Genomic DNA, 21365 nt, shown 5'->3' with positions numbered 1-21365 from the left:
AGAATCGAAAGCTTCCCACACAAATGCTTCTGCCACCATTCAGAGAGGGCTGTTAAGAACATGTTCACTGCCACCAAGTCTTRCTATGGGACCAGGAACAGATGAAACCTGATTAAAAAAATTGTTTAAAAAATAATGTTAAATAATGGAGTGGATATAATTTTAAAGATATTAACTCTGAGCATCATATTTGTGAGCCATTTTATGTCTACAGAAGATATTAAGGGMGAAAAAAAAAAAAAAGACTAGTCTAAAAGTCTCTAAAGTATAGGATTAGAATAAATGATTATTCTCATTTCCCATTCTCTCCATGGGAAACTTTACTTTTCTTGTATGATGAGATGCTTTTGAATTCCACCTTCTATGACATGACAGGAAGAAAGAATATATAACTTGAAAGACATTTCTAGAGTAAAACTCAGGGCAGAACTGAAGTGCCTAAATGTCCAGTACGCATGGATAGCTGCCAAGGAACATAAAGCAAGTGGAAGTTATTTTAGGATTGTCACATGATGAATCTTGAGGAGGAAAATAGAAAGCTGGCATAGTCTTTGACTTCCTGCAGTTATTGTTTCCATCAAGTAACCTACTTATTCAGCACCATCATTAATTGCTAATGTTCCCTTAAAAGGGAAGAAAAAGAAGTAAAAGGAATCTGTCACTGGGAGAAGATAGAGATGAGAAGTAGATGTCCGGTCCCCCAGTATTATTAAAGTGTTGCCCTGTTCTGAAAATATGCAATGTTAATATTTCTGATAAAACAAACTGATGAAAAATAAACCCCCTCAAAAGCAGCACTCCATTTTAGGAGAAAACTTCCACATCAGTGTGCTACCTTAAAACACCCCAAAAGCATCAAGGACTAAGCAGAGTGAGCAAGCTATTACAAAAATAGAAAAAATGACCATCTGGTGTTAAGACTGATCATGCCATTTGTGTAGAGAGCTTGGCTGTAATATCAACCGAAAAGCCTAGTCACTGTTGAGGCAATTTCTATACCAGTACATTTTTTGAATCTCTGTTTCAAGCTGAAGCACCACRTAGGATGTCTGTCTTCTGGGAGTAAAAATCTCCAATACGCAAAACATTAACACTAACCAGCTTTAGAGACTGACAGTGTGTTACAATTTCCCTGCAGACATACCTTGTCTGAGCATATTCTGCAAACAGAAATAATGCAAATAGTCTAAACTATTCAACTATTCATATTTCAATTTATATTTGAAATAAGGTCATTACTCTCATAAGAGGAATTATACTCTCATAAGAGTAAGTTGGACCAAAGAACTGGTCATAACTCTTACAAATAASCTTTCCGTAGACTGATCTATTTGATAGTCATCACTTATTTTCACTTCTGTGCTTTAGCACACAAACACATTTCCCACCAGTCTTTCACAAGGGATTTCTCAGCCTTTAAAAGCGAGCAATAAAATRCAGTATCTGTTAGCTCTCCCCCAAAATTAGGAAGAACATCTGCAACTCAGAGCCCTGCAAGCAGTCAAATGAAGACCTAGGCAGTTACCAGCAGCCATGCCTTGGGTTAATCATGGGCTAGTCCTCATCAGATGATGAAAGTCATCTCCAGCCTGCATTTGAGCTGGGAAAAAGCCCAAGTGATATAACTTCTTTTGCCTTTTAGAGTTCTCCATTCTTTACAACCGTCTTTCTCAAAAAAGACAGACCTATATACTTTCGCTCATCAAGGTCTCTCCCTGTTTTGTCAGACTGTTCCAGGTTAGCAGTTAGCTARTAGTTAAATGCACTTTCTGCAGGCTCTGTGATCTCTGAGGAAGACACTGAAAGGTTTCTTTAATAAGAAAAAAGAAGAGCACTCACCTGTCCCCAGTACAGTACAAGGATTGGAAACATTTTCTCACATCGAACTAACCTGCAGATTCTGTGCTAAAACCCAATTACTGAGCATATTAGGTTTAATATCTGTTCTTTGAGCCTCCTTTGTTGCCGGCATCAGATACCAACCAGTGAATAATTAAGCAACTTGGAAGACTCTGCTAGGAACCTATTTATACAGGTAAAAGATACTATTTGAGCATATCACAGTAATTGCAGTGGTTTTCCTCACTGTCAAACTGCAAATGCTTCTGTTCTTTGCTAAAGGTATTGTACATGAGGCTATGTGCTTGCTTAGAATAGCTTACTTACTAAAACATGTATTAAGGAAACCTGACAAGAAAGGAGAAGAGCCTATCTGAATAAGAAACAGTCTGCCCAAAAACAGCCACAGAGCAACCACAGTTTTAATCATGCTTTTTTATTTTGATTGTACAGAAAATGTCTGTCCATGAAGGTCTTGCTCTACTGGCACTGCCATGCAAGGGCAAGAAGGAGCGGGGATGCTCAGCAGGCATCCCAGTCTGCCTGGCAGTGCCCAGCCTGGAGCTCGCTCCTTGGGAGAGAACGTGTTAAGTGAGGTTCACATAGCAGCTTAAAATACTTGGCAAATACAGGGAAGAGTATTTGCACATCTTTATCTGTTCCGTTAAATGAAACTTTGAAAGAAATAGGCATGCTTCTGCCAAGTAAACCAGAGTTCATTCTGGGGTTATGTCAGGCTGGTTTTACCAGCAGATTTCTCCAAGGACAGCGTTCAGTGGGCAGGGTCGTGAGGGTATCATGTCTAGTAAGCAGAAGGAAGTCACYTGCAGGAATAGCTGTGGATCCATTTGGTCCCTCAGCCAAAATACACAGATTTTCACTATGTCTGTTTCAAATGCAGTTCAAACAGGGCTCATCACAGAGCCCCAGAACAGCACTACCAAAGTTTTAAAATCATCTATGCACATAGAACCAGCTGCTCCTGCATAGGGAACGGTGYAGCACAGATTTCCCAAGAACTTGGAAAATTAATGGGTTGAGGCCTGAGTATAAGAGGTACATAGTAAATTTCTTCCTCCTTTTTTATCTGTAGGAATAAAAACACTTTGGGAAAATTAAAGTTTTGCATCTAGAAATAAGGAAGAGCCATTTTACCAAGTGTACAATCATATTGGAATTACAGTATATGTAATTTTTATCGGCTACTTTCGTTTTCTTCAGTGAAATCCTAATTAAATTGGTTCATATTTGTTTCTAGTTTTAACAGCAAATGTCAAAAGAAACAGACTGATTATTTGTCTTAAGGAAGGTGAAATACGATGCCTTCCTTTACTTAAAATAAAAATAGAAAATGATGACTTCCTTTACTTAAAATAAAAATAATCTCATATTTTTAACTTTTAATTTTGCCTGCTAATAAGAGTAAAACATATTAAATTTTAATGAACCTGCATTCATTTTATTAACAAAATTTCTGCATGAAATGAGTATTGCTGCAACTAGTTGATCATTACAACATATTAGGAATTGAATTACATTATATTCCACTGTGGTCACATTATATCTCTCCTCCAGAGGGTACAGCATACCATCAGGTCAAGTTTATGACCCYGCTGTCTTTATGTTTATGTCAGTATTTATCTGACATATTTCTACGTTCTTACTGGGCAAAGGTTAAAGTTGTTTGGCTGACCTTTCTGTGTATATTTCAAAGCCTTGAAATATTTCATATAAAAAGAGACTATAGACCAATATAAGGTCAACAGAGGAAATAGAAAGCCCATTATAAAACAATGGTCTAGGAAAGCCAGAACTTAACTGAGAGAAAAGCCCTCAATTTATTCATCATGCTTACAGTAGGTCTGATCTTTTGGAATAACACCCAGCTTACCTGTAAGATAGTCTGACTTTTCTGAAATGAACTATTTTAACAATTAACACCTTAGCACTGCAATCTTATAACTGATAATTTAACAAATGTAATAATTGGTTATTCCAGTATCAAAATGCTTCTGTTCTTTTTAGGTCCTGTTTTCATTATTTTAAAGCTAAAACACTAAAAGCAACCTCTTACTGTACAGGGTTGCCAGGGAAAATCTGCATGAACAGGTCTAATGAAATGATTTGTCCTGTTCTTTGGCTGAAAGATACAAAATGCACATTTGTCTTTGCACTCTTTTGAATTCCCCTGCATTTTAACATGCCTCTGGGGCTTTGGACAATGGGCCAATACAATATTTAATGGAGTGTCCGCAGCTAAGATGAAATTTAACTTTAGGCAGGGAGTCAGTCAAAGACCTCTTTTTTCTATAAATAGAATTAAGTGTTTATTCTGACTCCCTTGTACTATATTAATCCTTCCATGGACAGAAAGGTTCTATATTGTGTCTAGACATTTCAGAAGTGCCGATATATGTTTTACTATAAACCAGAAAGAGCTTAGGTCAGCTCTTTTGAGAYTGTATTTCATAATTTCTATTTCTCATCTCCTATTAAAATGATCAAACTAAAGACAGTCAGAAAACCATTTTCTGACTTGCAAAAATGTATGTTCAGTTAAGCCAAAAAATAAATTGATCTATGAATCAAAAGATTCATGAAGACTAACATGAAATGGTCATGTTAGTCATATTTGTCACTACCTCCTAGCAGCTGCTTCAATAATAATTAGTGTGAGGCACTAATAGTACATAAGAATAAACAAATTAATGTTGGATACCAGCTTATTTTCTCTTTGGAAATCTTTGGAAATAAATATTTACATATAAAGGAGAAGAATCTATATTTTGAAAGGCATACTTGAATATCTATCTAGAAATATTCTCTAATCCAATATAAAATACATATTTTATTAAAGACAAGAATATAAAAAAGTTTGTACAGATGTCTGAAGGGATAGTCAGGAACTTTAACACTGAACACTTGCCTAAATAAAATCTGAATGTCTTCCAATGGTACTGGAACGGTATTTCAGTGCCTCAGAGGATACCTAAGAGTTAGTTTAGAGGTTACATTCAACAACAGCCTGTAAATAATGGACTGTGAAAGCCTTGAGCTGTTATTTTTCATGTAGTCATAAACAAACAGGGAGGGAAAAATGAAGGCGAGGAGGTGGAAAAAAAAAAAAAAAAAAAGAAGAATCCAGAGGAAAACCATTTCCCTATGAAATGCTAAGGAATTCTAAGGAATCCTCAGAGTGCTGCTATTGAGGTAATCAGTGCACTGCCAGTCAGTACTTAGATCAAACAAAATTCCTTCAGAGCGTCACTCTAAGAGGTAAAGAAAAAGATAAAATGTAAAAAAAAAAAAAAAAAAAAAAAAGGAATAGGTCCTGTTTGTTTCATGAGCTCACTACATAAAGGGCATTGCTAATTTGTTGCCATTGAAGTGCATTTATTTAGCAAAATGGAGATAAAAGTGTGGGAGAAAGAAGTCTTTAAGGTTTGTTTCTGTTAGTAATGTCTTCACTTTCAAATGTATGTACATTAGTATGAGAAAAAAAGAAGATAAGGGGAAATTTAAAACGTAATGGCTATAAGCAAACACAGTGATCATGAGAAGCACTTTGATGATTTCAAAGATAAATATTAGAAAATCATTCACCTTACTTTTATGTATTGAAACATTTCATCTTGTAGCTCACATAATGGGCAACCCATGTGACAGAGTGTTTGACAGTGATTGAAAACAAGCTGACACTTGAACTAAAAAACAAAGTACTCAGCTTATCTGGCCACTTGAGACTGGTAAGCATTTTCATTATGTTTGGGACTGAGAATTTTTRTTTGCTGGTGTGTTCTTCAGTGAAAAGTTGAGTGTGAAAAAATATCAAGTGGAAGCAATATCAAGCATGCAGTCATTTCAGTCGTGGTAGTCACACACTTTGTGTTGCTTCACTTGTCATGCTGGTCCTGAAAGAATAGCTTTGGAATCAGTAGCAAAACAGTGGTTTCTAATGGAAGTAGGATTAAGTGTTATGGCAGTGGTTTTCATGACTGGCCTCTGCATTATCTATCAGAGAAGACTACAAGTGGGATAGTTAATTTGTATTGGGTCTTGGTAGACAGGTCGCGTGAGAAGAGCTGTCTAGTAGGTCATCTCCAAGAAGCCCTCAACTACTGGAATTCTTTGGGAATGAAGTGCGAAGTAATAATTTCGGCTCATTTCTCTATTTAGTTTGAAGAGAGAGAGCCAGCATCATTAAGACAAAGTGTAAACTGAGTGTCTCCAGGCTATACAAACAGAAACAGGTCTGGTGTTCCTTTGGTTTAAACGAACCACAATTGAAAACTACACATTAGCAAACAGAGTAATGGAAATATAAACATGTGTAAGGGGGAGGAGAATTAAGTCATTTAACCTCAATGAGGCACACTTGCTTCCTCATCTTCCTAGTCTACCAACAGAATGCACCTGCAATACTCCCAGCTAAAAAGAGACRCTCTGCATACCCCTGGTTTGCCTGCTGAGTGCTAGGTGCTTGTTTTCCTAAAACTTTGTTATTTTTTCTGTTACCTGAGTCTTAAAAGTAGATGGCAGTGCWTTGCATTGTGCTAAAAGGGAGCAGGGGCAGTGTTCAAGATGTTGCAGGTACTTTATTGGCTTCAGTCTCTACGAAASGTATGACAGAGGCATCCTTGTACCCTTCCTCTTTGCCCATTCAAGAAATAGGAATCATCCAGCTATTAAGTATTTTGTCTGTGTTATGTGAGTATTTCAAATGYTTTCTTCTGGCACATCTTAACTCACAAAGATAAAACTTTCATGGGTATATATCCATATAAATACAGAAGTATACTTTAGATATAGTTTTTCTTTAGCTTATAAAATTCCTGATACTTTGTTTCAATACAATTCCTCCTTTGTGTTTTAACATAGAAGAGATTATTTAAGCATCTAATTTTATGATGCATTTTCCTTTGCTAAGTGCTGTTTTGCACCCTGTTGCATGAGCTCTCCCATAGAAAGCCATGTGCAGAGAGCTGGTTTGTATAGCAGCTAAGCCATTATCTTATTGCTGTAGCCCTGTGAGATCTTCATTTTGTTAGTGAAAGTATGTGACATAATTAAGAAAAAAATCTATTGTGGGATATATTTATTCTTTATGGACAACACTGGGTAGTATCTTATAAATTAGTACTAAGAACAATAAAAATCTACAGGGAATTTTCTCCCCCAGAGATCTGCCAAAATCTATATAGATTTTGTTTATAATGAGTGACATTTTTCTTTTTGTTAATCTGGTAGAACCACATAGATTTTAGAAGAGTTGCATCGGTGTAATTGACTGGGGATTTGGTAAGTCATTTGGAACGTGGAAATTTTTTTAGTTTTATTTTATTCTGTTAAGACTTTCCTAATCACTTGCTTTTCTGGTTAGATCTGCTATCATATAAATGAACTATATTTCTCTAAGAGCCTGGCTGAGTCCCCACATCCACTCCGTCACAATCTTTTCACTGCTACTGTAAGGAAAAAGAGTACTTTTGGCAAATATGAAAAATAATTGCATCTTAAATTAAAACTTAAACCATCAATATATGTTTTTAATAGAAAGTTTTTTGTACTATGGAAAAAAAAAAGAACAACAGTTGTGTTAACACAGGGTTGAAAGCTTGTTTTGAGTAATGATTATTTCTTAATATATTCAGTATGATATTATTTGGTTAACTAAAACATAACTTAAGACATACATCATTAAATTAAGTTTATCCTTTGTAATGAAGGAATGTATAAATGAAGGAATGTACATATGAAAAGAGATTAAAAATTCTCTCTAGTTAGATATTACACTATTTGCACGCCTTTCTTGTGGAATTCTGTGACATTCATTCATCTAAAGACATGGATGTATCTGCTGCTTGCTCTTCAGTGTGAGGATTATGCATTAATCCACTTTGTTCTGAAAGAAATCATCCTAGTTTTTAAAATTTTCTACAAAATATGTAGAGAGACTATTTCCAATCCCGCAAATATATTTCCATTTCCTGCAAAACATTTCCCTGCACCTGAAGTGTGTTTACTTGGTGTAGACCGAGAAATTTCATGTTCGTATCTATACATATCATCTCCAAAACAAAAGGTTGGGACAGTGTTTCACCCAAGTTGCATTCTGTAAACTGATGCCAGTCCTCTTCAATGTGTTTTCTTTTCAGAAGCTAAACATACAGTCCACATGTCCCAGTTCTGTGTGGTTTTTTTTTTACTTTTTTTTTTTTAAATTGCCTTTGTCTGCATGTACGTCTATCTCCCACGAGTGGTGTCTGATGGACTGTCTATTTGATGTGTCAAGATGTGGTGCAGGCATCCACGCTGAACAAGCATATAAATGACTACCCTTCCTGTTTCTACCATGTAATTCCTGTCTGGTCAAAAGTGCAAATTTGTCTATGCAAAAGACCTGACTGGCTGTGAAACTCCAGGARAATATGTATTTTCTTCTATTCTTTATTGTGATTTAAGATCAGTAAGTATAGAGAAAATAGTATAGTGTAAGCAGCCAGCTATCTACAGTGGGACACATTGCTCTGTGTAACTGTAATTCATTTTCAGGGGAGTTGTAATATGGTCTGGTTGTCTCGTTGTCTTTTTGGTAAAGCTTTGTAGATAGAACTACAGCCCCTGAGCCAACTGGCCTGTGTTCTCACTGGCCTGGGAGAGTGTCCTTTGGATCCAGCTGGATTTCTTGGGCTGAGGGGTTTCTTGTGGGTCACATTTGGTGTTTTTTAGTTTTTTTTWMTTTTTCCCCCTTCTAAGTTTACAAAAAGTCATAGGCGTATTATGCTCTATAGCCTAAATGTGCAAGAACGGGATCTTCATCTGCATGCAAGGTTTTTAGGAAAGAGAGATGGCAAGGACGTGTGAACATACAGGTGTGTTGAACATAGTGCTGGAAGGCTGTCTCAGATAGGAGGATCTGAACAGTTTCCTGATGTGCTTGTCTGTAGAGTCTTCTGGAGCAGATCTTGGTGAAAAGTTTGAGATTGAAGGAGAGGTTTGCTCCTCCAAAATCAGGAGGCTGGGGTCCTCTGATAAAATTGGATGGAAGTGAAATTGCTAGTATAAACACATATTTCTAGGTAATAGAGAAATTTTTATCTTGATATTCCACTCCATAAAAAGCTCTATTTAATTATTTATGGAGAGTTACAKTTATCAAAAAATTAATATTTTATTTAAGAAATGACAAAATTTGGGAGAGTGTGGTTCTATCTGTAAGGTGGACAAGAAAGTATGCCCCAACACACAAATATTTTTTGCTGTTATAGGAGATGTATCATTTCTTTAAGAGCCTATTATTTAAGCCTCATATCATTTCAGAGACCCATGCCAATTTAGTAAAAACAAATAAATCTCAAAGAAAAGAAACAGTTAACCAAACAGAAGCAGACATGATACTGACTAAAATGAAATTCCTTTCAGTTAGGCTCAAAAATCTGCATTCACAACTGTCATGATCCACAGGGATTTTTCACTACTAAAAATTTCACTATTAAAAATTATTGCAGCTAAAACATTAAAAAAATTATTACAGGGTAATTTCCTGAAATCATGACACTGTATGGAATTTCTCAATGGTGTTGAGAAGGTGTTTCAGATGCACTTAAAAAAAAAAAAAATTAGAGTACTTCTCTTGTTTAAGTTCAGCTGATGGGGARTTGTTAGAATCCCATTTGGTTAGTCAGTTATTCTAACTGTGCAATAGGACATCTGTTTGGAATATATTCAGCACATGCAGGCAGAGCTATATTTGTCGCAGTAGCAAGATTCTTGTCTCRAACACACAAGCACCCAGAACTCTTTGATTAGCAGCAATAAAACCARTGCATAAACATGACAACTACAAGAAAATATTTACTGCATAATCCCCCTTTTTCCCAGGTGGTCCTGTCTCTATTCTCATACAGACTTTACCCAATGCTTTCTCAGAGCCTGTTCACATTTCTTAATATATTTTTCTTTTGTAATTTATTTGCAATTATGATTGTGCTTATAAAAATGTATGACAACCAGAGACATGCAGAGGCAGTAAGTAAACACCAACTAAAGAAATGTAGCATCAATTTCCACTGAATAACAACGTTTAGCCTTTTGCAGTTACCTACACTCCAGAAGGAGAAGAAGAGTTGCATTTATTCTGTTTGATGTTTCTACTGCATTATACTGTCACAGTTCCGCAATTCTTGGCACCTTGGCCATACTTCCAGGCCCCCTTCTCAGTTTCCTTTCCAAGTTGTCCACCTAAAATGACTTCTTCCAACACCAGAAGTAATTTTTTAGTCTACTCTTACTGTTTTGACAGAAACACAGTTTTGGTCAATTCTTTTTCTTCTAGTATTTTCATTTGTGTTTAGTCCCTGGTCTATCAATCTTCTGGAGAGAGGAGAAAGAGAAATAGACCTTAATTATGTAAGTATTATATAAGTATTTTRTTTGATTGTTTGTTTTACTAGCTGCAGATCACAGGAATTTCATGTAGGGACCACTAACTAAGCAGCATTCAGCTAGTGTTGTCTTTAAGTACAAAAAGAACTGTACAAAACACACCTAGAGAGCAAACTTGTTCCAACCTTCCCTCTTAGAAGCACTTGGTTTGCCAATGTTCAGGTTAAATAGTCTATTTCCAATGTACAATATAGCTCTCTATTGAGTTTWTAAGGTCTAAAATGAAAGTTAAGCTGATTTCCTTCTGTTCTCTTTCCACAGCTCATAAAGGCCTGGAATTACTAGGCAGAGGGTTGGATATGAGAGCACTTGAGTTGGTGGAATGGAAGCATTATGGTGGGAAGCGACATTAAAAAGACCTCAGGTGGGTTTTCCCCTACCCATGGGATACTTGGAGTCTCCACTACCCGAAAGGCTGGGAGGGGAGGACTGTTTCTCCTTGCTGTAACTCAAGAGAGGGAAAGATCATGTCTGCCACTAACCATTGAACAGATTTTAAAGGCTGCAGTGCTGTTTCTTGGGAAAACTCTGTGAGAATAGAGTCCTARCAATCTATAAGTAACTCTAGAGTAAAGGAAGCAGCTGCAGTCCCTAACCAATGCAGAAACAGCAATTTCCTTGCTGGTCTCTTCCCCACAATGTTCTGCATAATGCTGGAGAGCCGAGGRAATCAAAAGTCTTTTATATAGCTTGTACCACTAAATACCCAATCTTGCTATTGCTTAAACGAGCTGGAGTTGTAGTTGTGACAGCATCATGTCTGTGATATTTTACTGGTCTTCCCCAAAAGCAGGAATCCAATCTGTCTGCCATACCATGCTCCCCATTTATTGCAAATGAATAACTGCTTCCTTGCCAGCACTCCTGTTTTCTAACATCCACCGAGACTCAGCCCTGTCTTGCAATTCTTCATTTCCTTCACTAAGTGACATTCAAATGTGRTGCAATTCAACAGGCATATATGTGGAAGAAACTGTTGTCAAATTGCTATATTCACCCAGGGAAAATATCTGCCATAAAACTGCTCTGCGGGCTACTTTATTTGCAATATTTTTCCCTGGAAACATAGTGCCCCAAGATACTGAGGCAGCAGGCAGTAATGAAATGTATTTTTCATACTCTCACTTTTCATTTCAACTTATCAAGCAGCTCTTTAAACTGCTGGTCTAAACTATTACATCTTATTTTAGAAAGCCTTTATAATAATCATGAGTAATTAGAACTCAAAGTGCTTGCTATTTGTAAATGAAAATAAGTGCCCTCCTCACAGAAACCATTTAAAAATACTTTAAAAAAAGCCATCAATTTCATTTTGTACTATGGGTTTCTTTATTTTGCTAGAAATACATTCCCATAATTCCAAATTCTTAAGTGCTTAAAACTTACTGCTATAGTGGCTGTGGTTTTAGGCAGAAACGTTGTATGTCTAAAAGAATATGAGTACAGTGTTTTGACTGCACTTTTTATTCTTTTTCTCAAAATTTATTTTGTTCTTGTTAACAGCATGCAGAAGAAATGAAGGCCCCAGAATGATTGTATTCAACCAGTGCACTGGTGATCCATATGCTTATGGCTTATAGGGAGATGAGAGGTACCAGGGCTCCTAGATAGAGCCATTAAATGGGGGAAAAAAAAAAGAAAAAGGTACAAAATGAAGAAAGAAAATAAAATGCTGATGTGAAAATAGTTTAAATATGTTATTGGTATAGCTTGCTAAATAAGCATAGCACACTGTCAGATCTTAATGGCAGTGGGCTTGATTCTGATCTGCCATGCTCAGGAAGACATTAGCAAAAAATTTTTTTTTATGAGTTAATAGAAATGTTCATGGGACTGAATTCTAAGCACCTTTTATTATTATGAGGATAATGTTGCATAAACTTTATTGCTAAATTCAACACATTGCCAAAATATAGGCCTTTTGTTCTTGAATTTATTAACAAATAATAGGTATTAAGGGTTTTTTGGTTTATTTATTTGTTTATTTATTTTATTTATTTTTTTATCATGATGGCTACTGCTTAAATATTCAAGGAGTTTTAGATCATCAGTTAGTGACATGTCCCTTTCATAGAACAATATGGTATTGTCTTGCAATACGGTACTTGCTTACATGCTGAACCAAACTCATCATCAATGTYGTGTAGTGTAACTGTGACCTGTCTTTACTCTGCAGCTTTTAATAGAGAGTATATGTGGATTGATGAAATCAACATATACTCAGGTATGAACATGGTTCTTAAAGCCATATGGGAAATAAATTATGGATGCTTCACTGSGAGTGAAACTAAATTAATGAAAGAATAAAATGACATTTAAACAAATATAAACTACAGAAAAAGATGCAATGATGTACCTATTTATATGTAGTGTATCTATTTACATAGTATATTTAGAAACCTGATAATATTCAAAAAATATATTATTTAGATCATAAAATAGTTGCTATTCTGAAATTCTGATCTCAAAAACATGTGAAAAATGACGTAAAATTATGTATTTAATCTCCCAGATATATTCTTGTTGTGCAGAACTCATATCTTCATCTTAGTGACATGCAAGCAGTTACTCCGAAAATACAAATAAGAAAGATCTATGTTCACATAGAAAGRCGGTATAAGATATCACCCAGTTGGAAACTACAACATACAATAGCAGCATGCACAATTTATGATACCTGTAAGGAAAATTTACTGTGACTGTTGTACTTCTCAAATTTTTCTTCTTCAAGTAGTTCTTACTTGACATCTGATCACTTTTGAAGCAGATTTTTTTTTCCAAGGAATAATATATGAAAGGTTATACTACAGGAAAGAATTATGAAGTGGTGTAGCAGTGGTACAGYGGTAGGAATCAAATGTCCCTGCAAGAGTTATGATTCTAATTTTAGGAGAAGATATGGGCTGTAAAACTCAAATTAAAGTAAGTATCTATCTCCAGTGCAGAGTTAGACATCTAAGTCCTTCAGACATACAAAGGTAAACCAGAAATCCTCTCATCTGCATTTCCTTCTGGTTATCTTCGCATTCAGCATGTTGGCTTTTGTGACGCCTCTCCGCCTTTTGCATTATTCAAAGATCAAATGTCAAAGCCCCATGGCTAAATTCTACTGGTAAATCTAAAATATGCTCCTCATCTTCATTGGCTTATGTATTTGTACACAGTTGCATAAAAATAACAAATACAAAACATAGACATAAGTATAATTTGGTTTATAATATGTTTGAAGTGGATGTATATAAAGATTATAGTATTCTATACTATTTTCTATCTGAAAATGAATTCTATAGGTAAATAGACAAGTTTAAACACAGAAAAAGGAAATCAAAAATACACGGTAATATGTAGCTCAATTCTGTGCTCTTAAGATGACAATCTTTTGATTTTTTTTTTTTCCCCAGATGTACCTTACTAAATGGAGCTCTTAGGTAAAGAGATTTGCTTTTATGAGGTGGTGAAGATGTACTCTAGCCTCACTAATGGGCTGACATTACTTTAACTAGACATTAAAAGCATAGTTGTAGTAGGAAACCATTCTGCCTTTTATCATCCTAGTCATTTTATCTTTAAGGCATGCTGTAGTTCAACTTCACTAGTGTCTATAAAGAAAAGAACAGAAAAAAAAAATACGTATACACCTCCATGAAACTACACAACAAAAAAGAGAGAAAAATCAGACAAAAAAAAAAGGAGAAAAATCAGAGAAAAATCAAACTGTATCTGGAGAAATTTTCAACAGTCAGTTCTAAGAAAAATGTGTGTCTAATCATTTCTTATTACTTTAATATTTGATATTAAAAATTGCTTTGTAACCTACAACAGTTATGCATTAATTGACTTAAGTAGACTGTTATGATGCATAAAAGTTATTTGAAAACATACTTTGACTATGGACACTTTAAAGGTTTGCAGGTTGTTAAAGATTATGGATTATAATCTTGGCTGAAACAACTTGTGCATTTGGAAATAATTTATCTTTGTCCTAAAGTAGTTTCAGAATAATATTTGGCTTTTTATTTAACCAGTATTAAACACATATAGTATGAAATGTGAACTGGAAAATGGAAAAACTGAATAGGCCACTCCTGCCCATAAAATATTGTCCTCTACAGGTTCTATTGCAGTTCATGAAATTTATTATTAGAAAACATTGTGCAGTGTTAAGATTGGTAATTCATATGTTGAAACTTAGAAAAAAAAATCAGTGTAGATTTAAGATAGTGTATACTATATTAATTGTTGGCTTTCAGTTAGACTTGAACAGTTAGTAGTTTAAATAAGCTGGTTAAATACATGTAGACATTCCAAAAGGTATTTAAGCGTGATTTGTACTTATTTAACATGCTGATAATAATTTTTATAAATCATAACAAAATGGTTAGAGATGTCATCTTTTTGTTATACGAGTGTAAAACTATCACAATGTTCTCRCTGAACTAAGCAGGATGAGAAAGTGTAAATTCTCACTTCTGTTCCTGCTATTGTTTTTCTGCAGGTAGTTTTCTGTAATGCATGAAGGGTTACATGTGAATGAATATGCACATAAACTGCAAGACAAAAATGTACCACGAATGCTTACAAGACCTCAGAATTTATGAATTTTGGGAAGAATTTATAATAATGTAAAATCAATAATTTCTAAAATTTCTTAAAAGTAAGAGCAGTTTTTATCCTACGTARGATCAGATTTTTTGGATTCTGATATATACATTTTGCACGGTCATTTATTCCAGGATCATAATACAGGACAAATGCCCACTGACTTGCTTCTTTGCTTCAGAATCTTTCAGCCAGTGACAGTGTTGCACTTTAAAATCCTAGACAAGGATTCTAGACAAGTTGTACAAYTTATATTATTAGTACTGATATTACTAGCAGCATTCAGTTTAACTTCCAAGATAGATCCCATTACTGTGGATTTCTCTAAGCAAAAAAGGTGAGATCTTTAAGACTGACAAATCTATTGGACTGTAATTTAATAAGGACATCAGGCCCTTCATTAACATTGTTAAAAATGGAAATGTCTCATAACCTTGCTCTGACACTGTAATGACTGAAGCAGCTACACRTCACTGTAATCAAACATTTTAGGTCCCTTTTTCTTCTGTCAGTAGATTTTCACCTATCTCATTTCACTGGATGGGACCTGCTGTATCTGCGTCAGAGGATTTTGAATAATGTCCAAATGGTATAATTCAAATGCCAAGAAGTAGGAAATTCAGAACTAATGCTGCAGTTCCCTCAGACTTTTGCCAGCAAATGTCTCATGATGAATACATGACATTCTTGACACATCATTGAGGCAAAGGATAGGATAATCTTGTTTCTGAGCTCCTGTCAGGTATATGTATTAGGTAGGAAACTGCTCTTTTGAAAACTTTATTTTAAATGTATATATTCAAAAACTGACTTACAATCTTTTCTCCTTTTCGGTCTAAGGTCAATTCTGTTCTCTTAAATCTGTAGATTTGGAAAGCCAAGTACTCTATTACCCCAAAGAATGGAATGGCACTTTCAAAGGAATTGGATRTAAAACTGATATGTCCACTAAATACAGAATGGCTGACTGATCACCTACATCACCAGTACAAAAAAAAAGGCTTTGTTTCTGGCTTGTGTTCTCATTATATAAGGGTGTTTTTTTWAAAAAATGCACTGCTTTATGAAAGGCAGCTTACAATGACAAGATAATCATCTTGCTAATACACCTTTTAATAATGGCCAAGTACAAGAAAATCCAGTGTTCATTTCATGACCATCATTCATGACTATATCTAAGAGATCTATTTTTGGAGACAACCATTTCCCCTTTTTTCTATTTATAGTTTTGTGCATAGACTTTGATTTATGGTTTCTAATCATAATTTCTCAAAAAATGTTACATGCAAAGCCCTTACTAGCAGGATCCTGATTTCACTCTGCCTTCATCATATTAATTAAAACATTTGTTAATGTTACTCTGTGCAGWACAATAGGGAGAACTAAACCTGAAAGATATACAGTTCATTCATGGCAAGTGAGGTAAGAATGCCAGGAATTTTGTGGCAATCGATAAAACTGTAAAGACAGAGACTAGAACAAGAAATTAAATCCTTAAGATGACAGAAATAAAACAAAAGAATCAAGAGCAAACTTAACCCTATCAACTATCTATTCCTCCTAATATGCCGTCAGTAAAGTACATTCTCTAAAACTGATGACTTTTCATGTTTCAGGAGAGAATACTCCAACGTGAACACCAAACACCCCAGCAGCAGCTAAAATACAGACAGCGTGACTGAAAAATGCAAGCAAYGAGAGGACAAATCAACCATGTGTCAGCTTCAGTGCTTCTTCAGTACTGAGGAGCCAGCAGAGCTATCTAGCTCCTCCTACTGTACAGCAAGATCTTGGTCATGCCTGAATATTGGGTTGGTGTATTCTTGCTCTCTCATCTTGTCCYTTTTAGGTGTCTCAATACAATCACCAAAATATTGAGTTCTAGCTGATGGCCAAAATGAAATACATATCCAATTATGATAATGATTGCTATCATTTTTTGAATCTAATGACTCATTAGGAGCCAGAAATAGGGATAACATGAAATTAAAGATGAGGAACCAGTCTTTTATATTTAAATGCCTGACTTGTCCCAAGATATGTCCATAAGGCTGGAAAGGCAATAATCTTTAAAAGTCCCTTACGTATTTTTATGAGGTTAGAAGGTGGGTGGTAATAGTAAATATTTCGTATGTGTTTCTATATATGTATATAGAAGTTGTATCTAAGGTAGTAGAAAAAAAGTCTATTAAAATTGKTTTCACTGGAGTTTCCTGTGCATTGATAAGCTAGTGTATGTGAGCAAGAGAGTGAGTGTTCCTCAGTAATGGATGCATTTACCATGAGCTCATTCCTGAACAACCCTTCAGCCCACAACTTCTCTCTAATGCTTCAATGCAGAGAGTAAATAATGTGGAGGGACACAATCTAACATCCCACATCCAGCTAAATTTCATGCTTCACACACTGTCACCTCAACAGAAGCACTTGCTCGTATATAGTCTTTGCCCCTGACAGCTGCAACCAAAAAAAAAATAGAAAACGAAGCTAGTCCAAGTTTACTTGTACATGCTACTTGTTTCAGGAATTAATGCTTTTGAAAAATAACATTAATAAAACTTAATGATCTTTAGAAAAAGCAAACATTTTCCATGGCCCATATAATTATGTTTTCTATCATCAGTGGTAACGCCAAGGGGAAGCCAGGCAGACAGGGAGATTTTCCTGTAACGCATTTGCTTTGAATAAATATCTTTCTAACAGAGAAAAAAATAAAAAGGTGATAGATTCTGAGCCACTTGTATGCTGAGCCTAATGGCTTCTAATGTCTGTGGCAGTGATGAAATATTCTTGTGAATGGCTGGTGCTTTTTATTCTGAAACAAACCTGAATACACATATTTTGATTGTCCATTTATGCATTTAAGGCTGAAAGCACAGAAGGCAGCAATAGATGAGGCAGCAGTCTGGTATTTTTTTTGACTGATGACTTTAGTGCACTTCAAGCTACCTGATTCATGATTCCTCTAGCACAGGAGATTCTTTTCAAGATTTATGAATTATTCTTCAATTTCAAAGTGAATTTTAAGGGAAATATGTTTATGCTTCTCTATGAGTTGGCCTCAGTTTGCATACTTCACATGAGGATGATAAAAAGGGCTACTAATACTAGATCCATTCTTTGCATTTATGTTATTCAAAGCCATAAAGAATATCTGTAGTTTTACCAAAGCACAACTAACCCAACCATCTCTATCACTGAGATATGATTTATGGCTTAAAAGAATGTCAGCCCATTAGTTATTTCCCAACAACCCCTGAATTTCCTCATCTCAATATTTCTTGAAAAATGTTTACTAGGAAAGAATAATGTAAGCACAGATTGTCTTCACTCTTATAAAGCTAAGGCAGAGAGATATTTCCGAGATTTTGAACTCACCTACTTGAAAGAGAGCTCAAGTGCTGACTTAAAAGACCTTGCTAGTGACCAGAATTTTGGAAACTTCAAGACTTCAAGACAGGAGTCAAAATGGTGTAATAATTTAGTTCCCCTTTTCTTTCACCAGCATCTGTAGGTCTTTATTTTGCCATTAACTACTTTGCAGCAGTTGCCTGTGGAGAGCTGTGTATGCAGTCAAATTTACCAAATACTGAGATAGACAAAAATCTTAGGTCCACAATGAAACCGAAACTGTTTTTCCTCTGGGGTACATGAGCTTAGCAGAAGCAAGGAGCTATTTATAAGAATCCAGACCAGTAGCAAAATGGGTTTCACTTTCCCATGATAACTTAATGGCAGCCAAGATGGCTGGAAGAGTAATGATAAAGAAAATATTATTGTATCTTGTCTGTTTTTCAAGTGGCGAGCTTATTYCTGTTTTTGCATGTACAATAAACTCAAATGCAGTAATGTAAAAACTCAAAAAAATTGTTAATGAACTTTCCAGATCCGACCTTACAGGGGTTGCCAGTAAGTAAGSGGAAAAATATATCTAAATTATAAAGTTATATCTAAAATATATRTAAGTTGTGTCCAGCTTTGTAAAACTGCAATCTTTCAAGTCTTTACTCCTGGCRTAGAGAAAGATGGGAAAGTCTTCTGTAAAATATGACTGAGATGAAGAAAGATGAAAAGTGAAACTTCCCAATCATGGAGCTGGGTTGAGCCCTGATACAACTGTTTAAAATTATTATAGGAGTTGCATCATTCTGCTTTCTCAAGACCCATCTGTCTGTCCACCTGAGAGGAGCAATTAGGAGCTGTCTTTGGCATGAACTGCATGTGCTGATTGCTGAACTGATTTAAAAAAAAAAAAAAAAGGTATTTCTGGTATTTCTGTAACAAAGCATGAATGTTGGTCACTGGAGATATCCTTCCATTAATATGAAGACCATTTTATCTCCAAAATTGTTCTGCCATCCATTTTCAGTTTGACTAAGTATACATCCTGATGCTGTTTTCTGTTGTATCACATTATACTGACTTATACTGCTTTTTAAAGGAAACTCTAGTAAACTCTAGGCAATCATTCTTAACACATTGAATAAGAAAAGAATGATTTAGATACAATTTGAAAATACAGTCATGTTTCATAGGTATACTTTTTTTTTTGTATTAGGTTCATGAAATATGTATACCAACTTAAAACACACATAGTTCTGTCTTGAAAAAATATATTAATACGTTTTATAGTGTTTTTATTCATATTTAGATTTTGTTATTCATTAGGTGAGGTTTTGTTGTTATTTTAAAGTAAACAAATATAAGTTAATTACCTAAGATGCATAAAGATTTAGGAAAATATTTCTAGCAGCTCTGTTTAAAAATAAAAACGTGTTCAAAATGAGAGATTCAGATTTKTTAGGTGCTGCAGCTTAAGTCTTACATTCCAGAGTATTGTAATATCTGGTTGTTTAGATTAAAGACTTGTTAAGTGTTCCTATGTTATCAGTAATGTTATCACATCTTTATATCTCTATAGGTATAATTTGATTGAAGTACTTTTTCTGTGTGTATGCACATACAGTCAAATTCTGTTTTCAGTGTTTTTGCTACTAAACTGAATCTCTCTTTTTTTTTTCAGTTGTTTCTTAATTACACTTAAGCATATTTTAAAGGAATTTTGTCAATTTTACATTTGTCTCTGAAACATTATGCCTACTACTGTGTTTTTCTAACAAATTAGTTCAATATGGCTCAAAACAACTACAGACCTATTTGCTCAGGTATTCAAGCACTACTTTCTAACACAATTTCTGTCTTATCTTGTTAAAGTATCCAAAAATGTATGCTATACATATCCTACTACTATCATTCTGCAGATATTTTGTTCAAACTAATATCCTGCACCCTAAAATGCTGCCTTTCTTTAGACATGCTCTTTCTTTAAACCCAACAAAAAGAGCTGATAGTAAAAAAGGATGAAAGTGCAGGTAAATTTGAGTAGAGCGTCAGATTTCCTAAGCCTTTAACACATATTTGCCCACGACCAACACTTCTGAACCTTGCCATCATTTTAAGAAATCTAAGCCTGAGGAAGGATATAGGTAGATTTGAGTACGAGTATGATCTTGCTCTTGTTCATGTTTCCCAGCTAGAGAGGCTGTGGAAAATTAGAACAGCTGATAAAAGTTGCATTTCTTTTTTATCAAGTCTTTAAAAATCTCTAAAATTAAGCATATACTAATTTAATTGTATTAAAAATGTGCAAGAAATTTTAAGGGTAATATCATTTCTAATTCAAATTGTAAACTTCAGACTCAGAGATTAAGTTGTCAGGTCCACTCAAGAAAAAAAAAAGTAATAAAAGTAATTTTTTCCAGTTATCAAAACATCCTATTACTTTTGTTAAAATGGTTTGATGTGCTGTCACGGATTCTGACATCTCTGTCCTAACAAGTCACCTTGGTGTCAGACTCCAGAAGGACTGGGCCAGGGGAAGGGTTGCTGCGTGCCCAGAGACACAGTGTAATCATCATCCTCATAAATTTTCCAAGCTGGACAAGCCCTGAACAACCAGATTGTGGATTCAAAATTAGCCATGCTCTGAGCAGAAGCCTAACATAGCAATTTTTTTTATGCTTCTATAACCTCTGGCTTTATCTTATACGGGACAAGTCCTTGCACAAACCTTCCTAGAGAGACTCAGTCTCATGCTGCATGTGAGTTTTGTCCAGCATAGAACTGGAAGAGTAGGAGTTCTTTTAATTCTTCTGCTGATAACAAAACTTACATAAAAGCTACCAGTCGTTACTGTTGTCACTGTTAACTTCAGGGCCAGGACACTGTTATGTCTTCATGTTGCTCTTTTATAAATCTTTTTCACCGGGAAACGCTTGATCTCTCAGCCCGAACCAATTTTCTTCAGAATTAGTTCTGCAGATCCAGCGGTATGTGTGTGACTTTACTATCTATCAGCTAAACACTGCTGGTTTGCAGCCTATTCAGGATAGATAGCATAGCATTTGTTTTTCCTAATCTGCTAGGTTATTGCAAGTCAGCAGGAAATAGGCTGTGTGGCTAAGGCCTTCATGGCTAAGGTG

The 21365-nt window shown here is 35.2% G+C and overlaps 2 long non-coding RNA genes across 3 annotated transcripts in view; one reads left to right on the top strand and one right to left on the bottom strand.

Annotated features, from left to right (window-relative positions):
* LOC112949289 overlaps nt 1-21365 on the bottom strand; it is a 50604-nt gene continuing 29239 nt past the window's right edge. The window contains exon 2 of the long non-coding RNA XR_003249794.1: nt 1-108. This is a non-coding gene — a long non-coding RNA (uncharacterized LOC112949289). The remainder of the gene's footprint in view (nt 109-21365) is intronic.
* Nucleotides 6303-16633, top strand: LOC112949288. Of its 2 annotated transcripts, none has more exons than XR_003249793.1 (4): nt 6303-6459; nt 7087-7137; nt 10546-10648; nt 16500-16633. It is a non-coding gene; the product is annotated as an uncharacterized LOC112949288 (long non-coding RNA). The 2 variants fall into 2 exon arrangements; XR_003249792.1 differs by lacking the exon at nt 6303-6459 and adding an exon at nt 6484-6546.

This window comes from Nothoprocta perdicaria, unplaced genomic scaffold (assembly GCF_003342845.1).
Source record: "Nothoprocta perdicaria isolate Ctin4 unplaced genomic scaffold, notPer1 scaffold_29, whole genome shotgun sequence".
NCBI lineage: Eukaryota > Metazoa > Chordata > Aves > Tinamiformes > Tinamidae > Nothoprocta > Nothoprocta perdicaria.
The sequence above is the reverse complement of the archived record's forward strand: the minus strand, read 5'-3'. Positions and strand labels throughout refer to the sequence as shown.